General features: G+C 45.5%; 1 protein-coding gene across 9 annotated transcripts in view; it reads left to right on the top strand.

Moving 5' to 3' along the window:
* LOC125030521 (muscle M-line assembly protein unc-89-like) overlaps positions 1 to 13,620 on the top strand; it is a 344,127-nt gene that overhangs the window by 125,171 nt on the left and 205,336 nt on the right. The gene's annotated exons all lie outside the window — the stretch shown is intronic.

Below are 13,620 nucleotides of genomic sequence, written 5' to 3'. Positions count from 1 at the left end.
ATGTAAGGAAAGGGGTATCTGGAAGGTAGGGAGGTCGGGGGGGTGGGGTCAGAGGGAGGAGCCTACTTTTCAAATGCAAATCACCCATAAAGACAATTTTTTTTGGTCGTAGCCTGCGGGCTGGGGCTCCCCCTTTAAATAAGAATGTGAGAGAATAAAAATGAATGTAAAAAATTCTGGGTGATAGAGCTGGCGGTGTAGGGGGAAATTGAGGACTGGACTCCCCTATCTTTATTTAAATCTTAGGGAGAGCTCATTTGCATATTTATATGCATACATTCTATACATGTGCGCATATATATATGTATGAAGATGAGTCGGTGAGAGTTGGTCATATGTGTGTGTGTGTGTGCGTGTGATGGGCGCTTATATATATATATATATATATATATATATATATATATATATATATATATACACATAGATATACACATATATATACACATATATATACACATATATATACACATATACATACATACATATATACATACATACATATATACATATATATGTATACATATATATGTATACATATATATATATATATATATATATATATATATATATATATGCACATATATATATACATATATATACATATATATATTAATATCTGTATACATAAGCACACATCTCTCTCTCTCTCACACACACACACACACACACACAGACACACACACACACACACACACACACACACACACACACACACACACACACACACACACACACACACACACACACACACACACACACACACACACACACAACACATATATACTCCTATATATGCACATATATACACATATATATACACATATAGCAATGCTTCACATAGAGAGGGAGAGACTTCATGGCTGTGTTACACTCCAGACCTATTTTTTATATTCTTTCTAATGCTTATTCTTTCAACAAAGATTTAATGTACAGACGGTTCTTGAAGGGTTTCCGATCGTTATTCTCCCTTTCCCTCCCTTATTTCCCCTCCCCCCTCTCCCCCTTTTTTTTCTTCTTTGTTTTTTTTGAATGATCCATCATTTTATATTTTGAATTGACTGGTCTTCTCTTTTTATTCACATTTGCATCCCTCCCTTTGTCTCTCCCCCCCTTCATTCCCCGGCACTTTTTTTTATTATTCAACTTTGATTTTCATTTCCTCTCCCTTTCACTGATTCATTCTGTATAGTGGAAGTGTGAACGTACGTAAGCCTGTGGACATGAACGAGCGGGTGTTGCGAGCGACGAGAGATAGCGAGGCTGCCTCTCTGGTTAGATTCTCTGCTGGGGTTTGCCTCTGTGTGTGTGTGTGTGTGTGTGTGTGTGTGTGTGTGTGTGTGTGTGTGTGTGTGTGTGTGTGTGCGTGTGTTTTGTTTGTTTTCATGTGTACACATGTGTGTCATATGCTGAATGTATAGCCTGAATCCCCTTTTTTTTTTTTTGTTAGTTTTTTTACCGCAATCTCCTTCCCTTCCCTCCCCTTCCCTTCCCTCCCCTCCCCTCCCCTCCCCTTCCCATCCCCTCCCCTTCCCATCCTACCCTTTCCCTCCCCTTCCCATCCTACCCTTTCCCTCCCCCTCTGTCCTGTCACCATCTTCCCCGTCGTCGTCGCTCCTTGTACACCGTCTCCGATAGCTATTTTTGGAACCCAGCTGGTTTTGTCTTGCGGTATTTTTAAACACCTGTGATGTATTCCCGGGGCGGGGATTTTATTTGAATTTAATCGGAGATATATTTAAACGTTATTTATTCTCTTCAAAGGAAGGAAGGGACGAGAGATGCGCTTTTTTTTGTTGTTGTTTTTGGCATTTTATTTTGTCGCTCGAAAGAGGGGTAAGACTTTTTGTGTGTAGTATATTTATATACATGAACATACATGTATAACTTCTTCTTTAACTTCGTCTACACTTGCAGTTTTTTGTCAACAATTTTATCTACGTTTCATATACTACTACTACTAGTACCACAACTAGCAATACTTCTGCAACTATTGTTACTACCAATACTACTACTACTACTATAACTAGCAATGCTACCACCACTACTACTTGCAATACTTCTATGGCTACTAATACTACTACTAGCAATACTTCTACTGTAGCTGTTTTGTACGAAAAGTATTTATTCAAACACACTTGCCTTTGGAAAGTACTGTGTTTGCCTTCCAGCGCCTTGAACGGAAGAAGGTAGAACTATTCTTAGCCTGCCTTCGTCCTCTCCTTCAGCAGCAGCTAAGTGACACGTGGTACTTTAATAGCATCTTCCCCAGCCCTCTCTATCCCCCCCCCCCCCCTCTCTCTCTCTCTCTCTCTCTCTCTCTCTCTCTCTCTCTCTCTCTCTCTCTCTCTCTCTCTCTCTCTCTCTCTCTCTCTCTCTTTCACGGAGAAGATCGATAAGCTCTTCAGAATCGACAAATGATAAAGCTGCGTGAGGCTAATGGGCGGTTGTAATTGGCTGATAAGTATAGGGGGTTGAGGCACGGGCGGGAAGCGGACGAGGCACCTGTAGGAGACGCGGCACGGAGGAAAAGTGGAGAGGAGGAAAGAGAAAGGGTGAAATTAAGGAGGGAAGAGAGGACGAACGCAAGGGAGAGGGAGAGGGGGGAAGAGGCTGAGGGAGAGGGAGAGAAAGAGAAAGAGAAAGAGAGAGAGAGAGAGAGAGAGAGAGAGAGAGAGAGAGTGAGTGAGGGGGGGAGAGGGAGAGGGAGAGAGATTGACTGACTGACTGACTGTGGGGGGAGGAGGAGGAGGAAAGTCACGTGATGGCCTGGTTAAGGAGATGGTAGGAAAGGTGTCGGTCGAGGGGCCAGACGACTTGCAGCTGTGACAGTCGCGTGACATTTGTAAGTAAGAGGGAGAGATAACGACAGTGTGATGCCGTGAGTGCTGGTTACCTTTATTGTCAGCGAGGTGTAGGTGGTGGCGGGGCAGTAAGAAGAGGAGGGAAAGTAAGTGGAAGATGAGGATGAGGAGAAAGAGAGGGAGACTGAGGAGAAAGAGAGGAAGACTGAGGAGAAAGAGAGGAAGACTGAGGAGAAAGAGAGGAAGACTGAGGAGAAAGAGAGGAAGACTGAGGAGAAAGAGAGGAAGACTGAGGAGAAAGAGAGGAAGACTGAGGAGAAAGAGAGGAAGACTGAGGAGAAAGAGAGGAAGACTGAGGAGAAAGAGAGGAAGACTGAGGAGAAAGAGAGGAAGACTGAGGAGAAAGTGGAAGATGATGAACAGAAGGTAGACTGCGAATTGGAATATGGAGAAGGGGAAGAACATTGAATTAGAAGAGGATGTAGAAATTGTGGAAATAAATACAGACGAAGAGCAAGAACGGAAGAATTGAAAATCTGTGACAGGAGCTACGGACAAGGAATTAGAGCGGGGGGGGGGGAGGGGGAGGGACAATGGCAAGAGGTAAAGGTAGGAGGGGGGGGGGGGGGTGATAGAGGCCATTCATGCGTACCTAACATGTACCTTGAGAAATACTTCTTGTATAGTCGTGTCTGGGAAGGTGGAGGGGACGGAGGGGAGGAGGTAGATCCGGAGAGGAAGGGGAAGAGGGGAAGGGAGGGGGGAGAGGGGAGAGGGCAGTGTAAGTGTTTATGTATGTATATGATCCATGAGGTATGTACACAATGTTGTTGAGAACGTGTGAAACATACATTTAGATCCCGTGAGCCTTTATTATTTGTTGTTAGTTTTGTGGGGTCATGTTTATGTAACTGTACCGGCAAATGTGCATGTGTACTTGTATACATGTCCACGTAGGTGTATTTATGCGCGTGTGTGTATGTGGGATGTGTCTTTTTTCGTACATTTTTGTGTATATGGATTATCTGATGTCTGAATTAAACTTGATAGATCGAGCCGGGCGACGCGAGAAGCTTGTTGTATGATTCAGCAGTGATGGCCATGCTGGGCTTGTTGAATATACATAATAGATCAACGTGCAGGCTAAACTGTGCGCGGGAGAATGTATAATGCAGCGAACGTTACACATAATGCTGACTCAAAGGCAGTTTAGCTTGACATAAGAAAATGACGAGGCACGCCACATTCCGGGGAGGGGGAGGGGGTATGGGTATGTAGCTGCGTTAGGGAGGGGGTTGGAGGGGGAAATGGTTTCTGGGTAGGTGTGAAGGGCACGGAGGGAGGTCATGGGTGCCAGGGGAAGCGAAGGGGGGAGGCGGTGGGGGGGTGAGCCAGCCCCTGCGTGTCAACAACCGCCACAACAGGTTTAATGGACGTCGCGTTAATCGTAAACCCGAAATTTGAATAAACGGAAAGCGCAAACACGGAAAAGGAAGGTATTTAAGCGATGGGTGCATTAAGTAGGCTGGCCTGTCTCGGCGGGGCTTCTTCATGCCCGGCTGTGCTGAAGGGCCGCGTGTGAACTGCTGTCTGCTGGCGTTTTCTGTCTCGGCTTTCGATTCTGCGTGTTTGTGGGCGAGTCTGTGTATGCAAGACTTATCTGCTTTGCTTGCGCAGGTGACTGCTTGTGTGCTTTCGTTATATCACTGTTGGTTGTTTTTGTTTCGCTTCTTTGAGCCAAAAGGAGTTAGGATAATTATAGCATTCTTATGAGCGTAATTCCTCGAAGATCCATCCTTAATATTCGACATTTTGAAAAACATACACAGCGAACTTTTCTTTTCGGGGTATGTGCGTTTTTGGAATTTTCTAAATGTGTCGCCTATTATGTTGTTTTCACAGCAACTTTTCAGTTGCTGTGAAAAGAACATATTAGTTTGTCTCAGTTTTCAGTAACAACATTGGCAATTGCATTTATTGTCTTAGTTTAAAACCGAATGAAATCATCCATTTAAACTCTCCTCCCCCCTCCCCCCTTTGTGCCAGCGCCCCCTGCCCTTCCTTATCTCCCAAGCGCCCTTTCCCTCCCTTCCCAGCCCGCCCTTCCGCCCATCGCGCATTCCGCCGACACCAATATCTTTCAGTATTCACCCGAATTTTAAAGATATAATGGTGTGCTTGAGGGACCAAGACATATTGGTTTTACATTTTTGTATATACAAATGTTTTCATACGTGGCAGGAGTGCAGCATAGTATTAACCAATATTTATTGTAGGGTTCGATGATGCGTGTCACAGCCACATTACTCTCTCACTCGGGCTTTTGATGTGTTTAAGTGTATTATATAAAAAATGTATACATACGTGTGTGTATACGTATATCCAATATATATATATATATATATATATATATATATATATATATATATGTATATATATATATGCATATGTACGTATATGATATATGTATATATGTAAAATATATGTATATATATACAATATATATTTATATATGCAATATATATTTATATATGCAAAATAAATTTGAATATGCAATATATGTTTATATATGCAAAATAAATTTGTATATGCAATATAAATTTGTATATGCAATATATATTTGTATATGCAATATATATTTGTATATGCAATATATATTTGTATATGCAATATATATTTGTATATGCAATATATATTTGTATATGCAATATATATTTGTATATGCAATATATATTTGTATATGCAATATATAATTGTATAATCTATATATATATACAATATATATTTATATATGCAATATACATATGTATAATATAGTATTTATACATGCATATACATGAATACATACATAATTGCAGGCATAAACATAAATGGTCCGTTTATTTTGCCATTTTAACGTGGATATGTTGGGCAGAAGTACATGATGCAGCCCGCCCGGCGTGGGCTGCTGTCGAACTATTACTGTGCATAATATATTGCATGGAAGTGTACTGTGTGGCCTCCATTGTGAAAGTTTACATTGTGTAATTGTGTATTATAAATAGCCTACAAGGTGATGAATGTATCTGTGGCAAAAGCGGTGCTATGCCAACTTTGGAGAATTTGTTTTATTGGCGTTTTCCTTTATTCATTTTTACAACCTCACCACCGAAACGTAGTTTCTCACTTTTATATGTATGTCAGTCAGTCTGCCTGTTTGTGTGTGTGTGTGTGTGTGTATGTATGTGTGTGTGTGTGTATGTATGTATGTATGTATGTATGTATGTATGTATGTATGTATGTATATATATATACATATACATATATTTTGCGTGCTCCCGTATATGCAATCTAATAAAATGTGTGTGTATGTACTGATCCAGGAAATGCAGCAAATTTGAAGCCACCCTTTGAACGACGGCACAAAGATCTCAGTGAGCACTCGCTTCCCCGGGATTTCGTAATTTACAACAGCGCCCTCGTGTCAAAAGCCAATGATAGGTTTTGATCGAGTAAATGCATACTCTTCCAAGATGTCAGTGTTCGACCGCCGTGTTCGGAGAGGAAAAAAAACGTTATTTTAATGATATCAATTTCCCGTGGTTCTGGGAAGCGAAGAAAACCATCCCAATGCGGACTACCTACATTTATGTTATTAAAATGGTCCAGCTAGGGCCAAGTTGCGGTAGTCCTTTATTAATTTTAATTGATCTAAAGTGCATAATTACGTAATTTATTTGGATGCGGGTCGTAGCCATACGCGTATAGATTAGATAATGAGTGACTCATGTTCGTCTTCCGTGTGGTGACCGCGGGATGTTTTATTTCGCCGTCAGATGGCTCCCCGAACTCCCCTCGGCCCAACTGTTCTCCTCTGAGGACACGGCCGCGCTGCTCATACATACCGTGCGTGTTCAAATAAGTACATTTTAGGCCGGGACGCGGTGAGTAACAGGGCATTAGAGGCTCCGAGATGGAGAAAATATTCAGCGGGCGGGTTCGGGCGCGCAACAATCCCGCCGTTGTGTGGAGACGGCACGGAAACGCTGAAAAATCGCGCCAAATGGTAACCTTGATTAGCCCGGCTCATTATAGAGGCCGCCTTGTTTGCGCCCGACGTTTGTTTATTGTTTTGTGTTAAATGATTGATCGCGCTTGTCGTGTTGTAATCCGCGTTTCGTGCACAAGATGGTGATGCAACGTACGTGTGTGTGTGTGTGTGTGTGTGTGTGTGTGTGTGTGTGTGTGTGTGTGTGTGTGTGTGTGTGTGTGTGTGTGTGTGTGTGTGTGTGTGTATGTGTGTGTGTATGTGTATGAAGGTGTGTGTGTGAATCCGACTGGGGGATGCGATTGTGTTCCCCCATAAGCCAGATTGCAAGACCCAGATGGAAGGGGCGGTAAGGTAGGGAGGGAGGGAGGGGGGGAAAGGGAAGGGAGGGAGGGAGGGAGGGAGGGAGGGAGGAAGCGAGGATAGAGAAGGGGGTAGTTAGTGGGTGGGAATAGAGGGGTGGAAGAGCGGGGGGGGAGGCTGTAAGGGGGAGGTTGATAAAGAAATGGGTTGCACGATGTATGATGAGATGGTCTTTTTGTTTTATGTAATTATGCACATTGTGGGTTTATTTTGTATGTGTTCGTTGTAACGATGTTCAAGAGTTGGATTCGGTCCAAACCGTCTTGCGATTAATAACACGGTAATTGAAGTTCGCGTTATGTGTAAACCGTCTTTTTAGCTTGTTTTAATTTATTTCGCGCAGCCATCATTTATTTGGCTTGCATATGAGATACACGCAAACTATCTCGTCAGAGGTGGTTCCTTCTACCCTCACCCTCCCTCCTCTCTTTCTTCTCTCTCTTTCTCTTTCTCTCATCCCCTCCCTCCCTCCCTTCCTCCTTTCTCTCTCCCTAGTTTCCTCCCTCCTTTTCTCCCCCCCTTCCTTTCTCCTTCCCTGCTTCCCTCCCTTTCTCCGTCCCTCCCTCCTTTCTCTCTCCCTCCCTCCTTCCTTCCTCCCTCCCTCCTTTCTTTCTCCCTCCCTCCTTCCTTCCTCCCTCCCTCCTTCCCTCCTCCCTCCCTCCTTCCCTCCTACCTCCCTCCCTCCTTCCCTCCCTATCTCCTTCCTTCCTCCCTCCCTCCTCCCTCTCTCTTCCCCGGCCTCTCCCCTCCCCCTTTCTCTCTCTCTCTGTCTGTTTCTTTGTTTCTGTTTTTCTCTCTGTTTCTCCCCCCCTCCCTCCCTCCCTCCCTCCCTCTATCTCCCTCTCGAGCCCAGTCCCCCTCGCTTTACCCCCAACCCCCCTGTAATTTAATCTGGTCGATTTTTGTTGCTGGATCCTCTCCGAGTCTTTTCACATGGTAATGCTCATTCAAATGAACGATTCAATGTTAAATTCTTATATTGCAACCAGTCTTCCTTTTGGCGAGCGAGTAAAGTTCGCGGCGGGCGGATTAGCATAATGCTAATAAGGTGGCGATTGTGGGGCTTTGTACGGGTCAATTATATTCCGCGAATATTTTACATACGTGCATTGATCACTGTCAGCCTCGCGCACGATTCGCCAAATTTAGAGCTGCCAAATCCGCGGCCGCAAATACAGACTGACAGACGTTACAAATGTATTTCCCCCGTATCCTATTATTAAATTGCACATTGCAATATTTATGAGAAATCCTCGCCTGTAAATGCACATGAGTGTGAGCGGTCCGTGACGGCGGGTATTGTCGGAGAGGGAGTGCTGGAGGACGAGGTAGAAGAAGAAGAAGAAGAAGAAGAAGAAGAAGAAGAAGAAGAAGAAGAAGAAGAAGAAGAAGAAGAAGAAGAAGAAGAAGAAGAAGAAGAAGAAGAAGAAGAAGAAGAAGAAGAAGAAGAAGAAGAAGAAGAAGAAGAAGAAGAAGAAGAAGAAGGGGGGGGGGGAAAGAGGCTGTATGAGGAGAAGAAAGGTTGTAGATAAGCAGACGTAGATGGGGGAAGAGGAGGAGAAATACCTGGATTGGCAAATGTGATGTTCACTCGATGTCGAAGATTCGGAGATGCCGATGGAAGAAAGGGGAGGGGGGGGGGGTGTAGGCTGGAGGAGATAAGATGATAGATCGGAGGAAGAGATGGAGAAAAAGAGGAAGAAGGGAATGAGGAGGGGCAGGAAAAGGAGAAAGGAAAGGGCAAGGATAAAAGTGAGAATGAGAAACAGTAAGGAACTTGAAGAATGTTGTTGTTGACGGCGGGCGGCGAGGTGCGAGGGCGAGGGTGACGGCGAGGGCGAGGGTGAGGGTGAAGGGGGAGGTTGCCAAGGGGGAGGAAGGGGGATGTAGGGGCTCCCACTGGCCGGCTGGTGGAGGGAGAGGTGGCGTGGCTCGGAGTGAAGGGGCCAAGGACGTCGTGGTGGCCGTTGTGGTGGGGAGTTCGGTGGTAACTGCAGCGGTGTGGTGGTTGTGGTAGTGGTGGTGGCGGTGAGGTGGTGTGGTGGCGATGCCTTCGTTACCAAGGGGGAAGGTTTACTCAGTGTTGGTCAAGTTTGGTGACTGAAGGGGAGGGGAGGGGAGGAGGGTGTGAGGGCGGTCTTGTGGATGATAATTAGGCTGTTAGTGGCCCGAGCTGTTTACTATTCTTTATAGGTTGTGATAGAGCGAGCTTTACCTCCAACCAACAGCGTGTACTTAAAAAGAAAAAGAAAAAAGTTCAAAGAAAAGTTTTGTAGACTGGGGTCGTGGGGGGCAGGTGGGTGGGGGGTGGGGGGGAGATCCGAAACGAAGATACAAGGAAGAGGAGGCAATCCCCATCCTTCCCCCCACCCCCTCCCCCCTACCACGGCAGCAGCAACGACCCGCCACCACATTAGCGATGGTTCGTGACGAGCGGTATTGTTAGCGGCCGTGTGTGAGATAATGACGGCGATACGAGTAATGGCGGCGGTGATGAGATCCCTATATAAGTTGGCTCGCGGAGGAGAGGAGAGCCGCGGCGGCCGATGCACGCGGGAGAGAAATATGGAGATAAGGGAGTAGGGAGAGAGAAGAGAGAAGCAGGGAGAAAGATAAAAAGACACACACACACACACACACACACACACACACACACACACACACACACACACACACACACGAGATTATGGAAAATTATTATGCAACATAGTACAGCTTGGTCTGGGGGGGAGGGGGAGGGTCGTTTACAAAAAGGGGGAAAACAAAAATATGTAATTATGATAAAGTTGAAGGGAAAACAATGTAAAATCTATCAAGTGGGGGGAAAACACGGGAAGGGAGAGAGGCGAGTGGCAAAAATAAAGACAATAATTTTAATAAAGACGACAAAGATACAAGCGGGGAGGATCGCGTGAGGAAAATCATTAGGTAATATACAGCTGAAGATGAACAGAGAGAGATTGGCATTAGAATAGAATAATTAGGACGCCTCGCAAAGGTCAAGGATGGTACGGCTGCTGAGAATGATGCTCTTGCGACGCCCGGGAAGGTGTAGAGGGGGATGTAGGGGTGGATGCAGGAGGAGGGAGGGGAGACGGAGAAGTGGGGGAGAGGGGGAGGGAGGAGAGACGGAGGAAAAGTAGAGGGGAAGGGGAGAGGGGGAGGGGGGAGGGGGGAGGGAAGATGAGGGGGGAGGGAAGAGTAGGAGGGGGAGAGGGAGAGACGGAGAAGTGGGAGATAAGGGGAGAAGAGAAGGGAGGAGAAATTAAAAAGTGGGAAAGAGGAAAAGGTATGTTTAATAAAAAAAAAAAAAAAAAAGCCTATGGAAATGGCAGTATTTCTGGCTATGGGTATCCATGAGTGTAGGGATTGTGTGCATATGAAAAGAACGAAAGAAAAGATTCTCGGAAAGGGTTGCTTGTTGCAAGGACGCGGTTAGTAGAAAGAGAGAAGAAAAGTGGGGAAAAACAGAGAGAGAGAGAGAGAGAGAGAGAGAGAGAGAGAGAGAGAGAGAGAGAGAGAGAGAGAGAGAGAAGAGGAGAAGGAAGCGGGGAGTAGAGGGGGGTAGGAGGGGGGTGCTTGATTTATGTCACGTCTGTTTATATTCATCACTAGTTGTTTTACTTCTTGTTTTACTTGTTTTCGTGCCTTGTTTGATGTACAATCTTCCGAGGTTTGTTTAGTTGCACATCCGGGAGACACTGATGTTATGGTAAATATTTTATCTAACTTTAGTACAGTCTCCTTTTTATGCAAATCCGCGGGAGTTTTATTCATGCGAGAGGGCGCTCTGTCTCTGCGCCTAAATATTCGTAAAGGAAAGATGATGATACGGTACTCTGTGAAATATCCCCTGCAATGTGTATTTAAAATCATGTAAATTATTTAGAATGGCCTATGCGAATAAAATCACGTATTAATGAAACTATAATTTGAAGCGTAGAGATTTGGACGCTGAATATTCATGTACGCGAAGGAGGGAAAAAATTGCCAATAGTTATTATTATTTTTTTCAGAAACTCTTGTGCTATTACCATTTATTATTTCACTGGTTTGTTACATTTTAGAGGAAAGAGCAATTTCTGAACTTTGAAATATCTCTAGGGGATGGGCCATCATAACTCATTGAAAGGTAGGGTAAACTTCGCTCTCTCTACTTGCTTGTCTGTCGATTTGTTTCTGTGTGTGTGTGTGTGTGTGTGTGTGTGTGTGTGTGTGTGTGTGTGTGTGTGTGTGTGTGTGTGTGTGTGTGTGTGTGTGTGTGTGTGTTAGAGAGAGCGAGAGAGCGAGAGCGAGAGCGAGAGCGAGAGCGAGAGCGAGAGCGAGAGAGAGAGAGAGAGAGAGAGAGAGAGAGAGAGAGAGAGAGAGAGAGAGAGAGAGAGAGAGAGAGAGAGAGAGAGAGAGAGAGAGAGAGAGAGAGAGAGAGAGAGAGAGAGAGAGAGAATGTTTAACCCTTGCCTCAGTCTCATTGCCATTATCAGTAAGATCACCATCTTTTCCGTCGCCCGCTGCAGTCGGCGGATATCCAGGGCACCTTCAGCTCATAATCGTCGTGGAATCAGATGTTCACGTAATCGGCATGTCCGAGTGGTCAGCGCTGGTGTCAAACAGCGGCCACCTGTTGAGGCACAAGCTTCCCCTCTGCCCCTGACACTCCTCTCTTCCTCCTTCCACTCCCTTGTTCCTTCTCCCACCCCTCTCTTCCCCATCGCCTTCCCCACACAACCCTCCTCTTTACCTGTTCTATCTTGCTCTCGGCTCATCTTAAGATTTTAGATACTTTCCCTCGTTTCTGTCCCACATTTTCTTCGTTTTTATCTTTTATCAATCCGCACTCATTCTGTTCTTTCTTTCGTTTTTTTTCGTTACCTCTAACTCTCTTCTTTCTCTCTTCCCTTTTCTGCAGATCGTGAGCGTCTGCTTGTCTCCATCGCCTCTCATCTTATGCATTCGTTTATCGCCAGTCGCCGCCGTGTACTGCACTGGCCGGAGGATGTTTTATTATGCAACGTTTATCTAAGATTTACTTGTCATGACTGTTGTTTTCACTTCATTGTTAATTCACTTTATCATAACATGTCGAGTCGATTGCGTTTTCACAGGCGCGCGACTTTCATAATTTTTTCACGTAACGAGATGTCGTTTATTCGCCACGCCAGCGCGACTTCGCCCCAAAAGAATTGTATGTAAACAGGAGTGCGTCACGCATGTAGAACTTAGGTACAGATGTTTGATTCCGACCATTTGGCATAAACAAGGAGTACACGAGGCGGCGTCTGTTCTGGCTCCGCGTCGTAAACACGGGTCGCATGACGCCTGGCATACTGTGGAAGGGAGTCGGGTAGGCCTGTATTTGGCGTGGCGCGCGTCAAGGGCCGGGCGAGAGAGAGCCGGGAACATTTATTAGATAGAGATTGGTCATGATTGCTTGGGATTGGTTGATTGGATGTAGAAGAGGTGGAAATAGGGTTTGGTTACGGATGCATCGCGGGGACGAGGGGGAACAGGAGGCTAACTTGTTCGAGAGACTTTCGTTGCTAAATAACTCTGAAGAAGGGCTCTCTGTGACCCAGCAGGAGGAGGGGAAGGAAGAGGAAATGGAGAAACGGCTGCGACCCGAATGATCCAAGAGGCAAAAAAGAGAGAGAGAAATGCGTTGCCGGAGGTTAAATGTGAGGTCAGCGGAATAAGGAATAAAAAATACAAATCAAAAAGACCCAGACGGCGAGGTTGTCCCTGTTGCTATATGCAGGAAGTGATAGCCGACAACCCTCTCTAATACCTCCAAATATGGCGCAGGGTATGGTAGCCGAAGGGATGGGGAGGCAGGAGCCGAAGGGGTGGAAGGGGAGGCAGGGGCGGCAGGGGTGGAAGGGGACCAGTACCGAGAGGGATTGGCCGTGTGGATTATGTTACTTGGCGATTGGGAGCGTTTGTTTGTTTCTGTTCGTGCGGTGGTTCTGTAGGCTGGCGGGTGAGGCGGACTTGGTGACTGGGGGTTCGTGGGGTTTCATGGCGTTTCGTGGGGTTGACTTGGGACGTGAAGTGGGTGACGGAAGAGTCGGCAGGAGGAAATCGAGGTATATGTGATCATAGATTTGCCTTGAAGAAAGTATTGCGGAAATGTCATTTTGTATTATTTCCCTTTTTTTATGCCGTCTTCCAAAGCTGACGAGTCATTAAGCAATCAGCAGCGGAAAGAGTTTGACACTGGTACTGGGTACTGAGATCTGGTGTTGGTCTTGATATGGTTGAGGTATTGCCTGATGGAAGAGCCGGGTGTTGGCCTGAGGAATGACCGCCGAGGTACATTTGTTTATTATGCTTAAACATGGTCTTGTTATCATATTAAACAACAAGGCTATCGTAAACACAATAAATATACCGCCGTTGTTGATGGAGAGGTGCGGACACGCCGGTTGACTCGGG

Source organism: Penaeus chinensis, chromosome 11, assembly GCF_019202785.1.
Source record: "Penaeus chinensis breed Huanghai No. 1 chromosome 11, ASM1920278v2, whole genome shotgun sequence".
Taxonomy (NCBI): Eukaryota; Metazoa; Arthropoda; class Malacostraca; order Decapoda; family Penaeidae; genus Penaeus; species Penaeus chinensis.
This window is presented reverse-complemented; position numbering and strand designations above follow the sequence as displayed.